A 6000-nucleotide genomic window follows, 5' to 3' on the forward strand; every position below is an offset into this window, starting at 1 on the left:
TGTGTATTGTATAAATACATATACTGTGGGAAGGTATGATGATATAAAATGTAAAACAACCTGAATAAGAATTCATTAAATTTATATAGCACTTCAAAAAAATGTACACTATTTTTTTTTTAACCATGAGGGGGAAATTCACCTCGGCTGCCACCAATGTGTAGCACCCACCTGGGGGATGCACAGCAGCCATTTTCTGCCAGAACACTCAACTTTGGTGATTAGTCTGGGAGATGATTAGGTGGAAAGTTGTGAAACCCAGGGTGGGAATTTGGCCAGGACACTGGGGAACCCCTTACTCTTTGAAATGAGTGTCATGGGATCTTTAATTGCCACAATGAATCCATGGTTGTGTCTCACCTGAAAGGGGACATCTCCTACAGCACAGTATCCCCATCACTGCCCAAAGGGAGGATTGCCCCTATTGGCCCATCAACACTGCTTTCAGCTCAACTTAGTTTTCTCTAGAGGTCTTCCATCCACATACTAACCACACCCATTCCTGCTTAGCTTTAACCATTCAACAGGAGCAGGATGCATGGTGGCATGCCTGCTGGCTTGGAATGTTGTTTTGATTACATCACATTTGTAAGATAATGATAATCTAACCGGCTACGTCAGTGAGTGCCCCATTTGAGCAGCAGTGTTTTCAGGGCATTCATCCTACCTGCACTCAGGTGTGTAAGATAATACTTTGACACAGACGATGTGAAAACACGTAGTTGCGTAACAACAGAGAGAGTATTTTAAGAATTAGCGGTGCAGTGAACTCTGGGAGTTGCTGTCCTCACAAATCAGGAATGCTGCGGTATCTGGATGTTTTTTTACTCCCTCAAAAGGCTTAAACTTTTCGCCTCGCTCATCTTATTTATTACTTGGTTTGGATCGAGCGTGGCTTTGCTCACGTCAGATCTGACGTAATGTAATATCTTTCCCGAGAACTGTGACCTACACCGGAATGTAGCTCTATTTCAGGACACTAATACCAATGCAGAATGTCCACCCGGACTCAACTGGTTCCTAGAACTGCCGTTTTGAATGTAATTATAACTCAACATAAAGTGCTCATATACAATTACCTATTACTAATTTTCCACAAAATTATCTCATAGACCCCTGTTGTTGACATCTACCTCCAAGAATGTACAACTCACTATTAAAACCAGTAGTCTCAGTAGTTGTCATCTTTCAAAAAAAAAAAAAAGACTCCTCGTAGTTGGGGCTGAATATATCCAATTCCCACCTCAATTTGGAGTGTCCGCCCAGGACTGGAGTTTAACCTGCAGACACTACAGCCCCTTAGGACTGGAGATAAACCAGCGAACACAGCGCCCCCTCCAGGACTGGAGTTGAACCTGCAGACACACAGCTCCACAGGTGAATGCAGTTGGCTCCGGCATCGCCCAGGGATGGGAAGGTTTCAGTTGGCACAGAAGACAATGGGTTCATTTCAATCGCTTATTTTCACTCCTGGCATCCTTTCCTTGCTCCTTAGCTCCACCCAACAGAGGATGCAAGGCAAGGACACAAGGATGGAGGAATCAAGGAAACATGTATTAGGCAAATGGAGTGTCTTTGTTGAGTCAAGGTTCTCGGTGAAAAACAACTGGAAAACCAACTGAGATGAATTAATCCATCTTGGCGCTTGCTGCAATACCACGCTAAACCACAAGGTGGCCACAAAAAGCAATGAAAGAATGCCGAGTTCTCAGTAGCAACTCAGGCAGAGAGCCCATTATAGGCAGCAGCCTGGTGCTAAGTCACTCTGCAACAGTGACTCTGGAGGCATTTCCCAAAAGGCCGACCTCTGGCCTTGCCAGATGTTGACTCCGCAGAACCAACAGCAAAGACACACAACAGCAGGCTTAACAGAAGCCGAGCCTAATTAACCTTCACAGCAGACCTAACTGCAGCCGTTAAATGATGCACTCTCTGGACACAGATCCTGAGGCAGAGACGCTCAGGGAATGGCTAGCGAGCAGTGCCTAGAAAAAACGCGTTTTGATTCTTGATAATCGTTAAGAGACCGCACTGACGCGGATGGACGGACGATGGACTGCACCTAACACCGGTTTCACAACCTCAGAACCCTACAGAGAGAAGGGGGGGGGGGGGGGGGCTCTCATGTGAGAGTATGAATGAGTATGAGTATCAAATATATAAAAATAAAAAATACTATTCTGTTTGAATTATTTCTCTTCTTTTTTCATTTTCTTTTTTTGTTTTTGTTTTGTTCTCTCTGCTAAGGGGTGTAATGGAAAAATCTGTCCGTGACTCTAATCAATGCTGCATTGTTTTTACTTGTTACTGGCAATGACGCATGAATTAGCGGAACTGATTATTCAGCACCCTACTGAAGGAAATCATAATGCATTTAATAAACATGATTGCCCCCCCCCCCCCCCGGCTCCTCCTCCTCCCCCTCTTCCTCCTCCTCCAACGTGCTCACACACTTCACTTCAGGCAGGGGTGGGCAACAAGGGCCAGTTTTTGGTTTTCAGGCCAACTGCTGGCCTTAATACTTACTTAATTAGCCCTACCAGTTACACCATCTGACGTGGTGGCAAAAGGTTTGGGTCTTTTTGCTACAAGGGCAGGACGTCCTACGACACTTCCGTAAAACCGTTTGAAAACAGCATGGAGGATATTTTTCTGCACATTGCTCGTTGCATGCTAAAATGTATGCGCTAAACAGTATGCAGTACGTTTAGTAGACAGTAAATACTTCGACTGAGTCAAACCTGGAACCTTCCCAAATCTGGAACATGGGCTGAAGTAAAAGGAGCTGTTCTGGGTCTTCTCCAGTGCAGTTGTCCAGCTAACTCAGTGACCCTACTTCGTGAAACGTACCTAGATTACTGTGTACCTAATCTAAGGTCCATCAGTGACATTATTGAACGATGGACTATCAGGCAGACGAGAAAACCAGCAGTGCTATGGCCAGATTTCAATATCCCTGACTTCAAATATCCTTCATATGCAGTGTCTTCAAATCCAGACCTGTGAGTGCCTCACACTGTATTAGTAAATGGTGAGCCTAAATAAGTGTTGCGGTTCTCATTATTATGTATTCCTATGTTCTAACCTTCTTAAGAATAATAATTTTAAAAAGACACAAACAAATTAAAAATGGAAATCCTTCTACTTGAGTTCACTGGTAGCTATACGACCCCCACCTACTGTAGGTGCCACATCCAGGTAGACATATCCCCCCAGAAGGCCTTGAACAATATACCTTTTCAAATATTTTTGATTAAGGCAATGATGAACAGCTGGGGTAATTGCAATCAGCCTCAACTGGGCTTGCTTGTGTGTCAGGATTCCGTTGTCCATGGTGACAGATGGGCTGTGTTCTACGGGAAACGACCTTTGGATCTGCTGCTGAGGCAGAATTAGTCATTTTATTGCTTCAGACAGGTTATTACCTGCTGCAATTTGTTTGTTTTTTGTAATACACTCTGTGGCAAATGACTTCGTAAATTGGGTGACGCCTATTACGAAAGAGCATAAAATGGGGACTGTCCGTCAAAGTTGAAAATGTCTGTCCGTATCAGGCCTGTGACTCGCATTAGAAAACGAGAACACTTGAAAGTTTTCTCAAGTGTAATCTCAGAAACGTCAGAGCAGCATGACATTGGGATTTATCAGATATAAATCCCCCTTCCGGCAAACGCTTTCCTCCCCCCTCATCTTAACTGTTGACTGCCAGGGAGCAATGCTATGGGGGTTAATGGCTTTCTTCCCTAATCTTGCTTTAGGTCCCTGTTTCCTTGAAGCCTTTTGCTGGATTTGTACTTTCTCGGCAGCGTTATAATCCGTTACTCCGGCAGCAGTCTCCGGAATTGGTCGCGTCTCGCTAATCGGCGTGATTGACAGCGCTCTTTCGTTGCCAGGAAACGACTGCGAGGCGTTCCGTTCCCGTCCGTCCTCGAGCCGCCGCTGAGCGGAGCGTTGCACGCGCATAAACCATTTTTCATGCTCCGCTGCTGTTCGCGCTGACGTTTCATAGTAAAATATGGAATGGATTTAAAATTTTGTAGAGAGCGATAGCGGTTTCATTTGACATTTCCACCGCAAGTCAGACGCGGATATGTGCCACTACCATAAGTAAGCACACGAATACGAGTTTGAAATGTTCGTTATTTCAGCGGGAAATTAGAGTCCCTTACAGTGGGATTTCGACTGCGTTCAGTAACGGGTTTGTGCGCAGCAAAATGTCCAGTGTTATTTCAACTCTAACACTGTTAATTCAACTCATAACAGATAACAATTGGCCTCAGGTTCCAGAGTGGGACCAAATGTTATCTGTTAAGCGATTAATTGACATTGGACATTTTACTGTGCGGTTGTTAGTTCTGGAGCGCCGAGTCTGCGGTCGGCACACACAGCATAATGTGTCATTCTGTGTGTGTCCATGCCTTCCACCTCTAAATACACAAAACAATCTATTCCATTTATCGAAATTTAAAACATGAACAAAAAGTAACACACAGTCTATGTACAGACGTTGCAAATGTGTTGTATCTTGAATATGGTCAGTTCTGGAATTACATGTTATCACACTAAAATTATATTGGCTGTTGAAAGTTGTCATACATCAGATGGAAAAAATGATAGGAGACTGTACACTCTATAATGCAGCACCATGTCAGTAAATTTAAACTCTTAGACTGACTGAAAGCGCATACTAGATCTTAAAGTTTAACTGTTTGGGGAGAATTACGCGAAAAAAAAGATCAAAAGACCCCCGCGGTAGCACGCTGTATCCTTCTTACCACCGTACACAAAAGCCGCGTTTCCACCAAAATTACCCGGAACTTTCAGTCCCAGGAACTACTTTACCAGGAACTAAAAGGTTCCTTCAGCCAATGGTTGTCTGCGTTTCCACCGGGGTCTAAAGTACCGCGAAGATTAGGCAAATTAGCCCACTGACGTTGTCGTCGGTCCATCTGTCATATGATTTCTTCTGTAACGCCATACTACCACCGAAGTAGCCTACATTATTTTCTAATAACCGGGACAGCCCGAAGGGGTTTATTCCACTTATATACAACGGGTTACCAACAATGACTATATATGGTTACTTTTGTATTTATTGATTTTCATATATCCTCTCAAACACATTCATTAACAGCAGAAAACATGCACACGTTGTAAACAATTTGCTGTTTTATTACTTTCTCGTCGTCAATTCCATATAGGCTAATCGCAAAATGACAAGAATAGAACGAAAACTCGGACTTGCGTGAAAATGTAAATTAGTAGTGGTACAGCCACCGTTTGCTTTCCTTCGAAGTTACTGCTAGCCGAGCAGCGAAGTGTGCCCTCCAGATGCGAACCATGCACCATAAATGACTCCATAGTCTTCCTGGTCTTTTCGTGGAATTGAAAAATGGCAGTAAAATTGAGTAAAATTACGGCAGTCTGAAAAAGCTAAAGGGAAGATTACTAGAATTAACCTGTTATTTTACCCGGATAAAAAGTGCGGAAGGTGATTTCCAGTTTGCTTGTACTGTATCACCAATGTTAATTATGCAGAACTACCGCATACCTCACATAACTGTATCAAACGTTTTGAGTCAATTACAACGGGCTAACAAAGAAAATCCGGAAGAAAATATTCGGCAACCGAATTAATCCGTTTGAATGTTTTGGTAGCCGACGTAATATGCTGTCCCAGCACGAATGCTTAGCATTTTATAAAACGAATACTAAAGCAAGAAAAGAACAGAAGAGTACACGTTATAATTCCAAGACGTTGACAGGCTATAACCAAAAGTAGGCTACTGCGCCGCATAACATACAAGTTTGATTTGAAGTTATTATGAAAATAAATTGGTTTGCCGCTGCATATTTTCAAACATGGCGGGTAATGGCGGAAAATAAATACAACACAAATGCTACGAGTACTCGACCAATCAGAAATGTTCAGCGCTGCAAGCTCCACCCAAAAGGTTCCTGTACTTTCGGAAAGTACTACCCCCCGAGCAGGAACGTTTT

Source organism: Anguilla rostrata, chromosome 1 (assembly GCF_018555375.3).
Source record: "Anguilla rostrata isolate EN2019 chromosome 1, ASM1855537v3, whole genome shotgun sequence".
In the NCBI taxonomy this organism is placed as follows: Eukaryota; Metazoa; Chordata; class Actinopteri; order Anguilliformes; family Anguillidae; genus Anguilla; species Anguilla rostrata.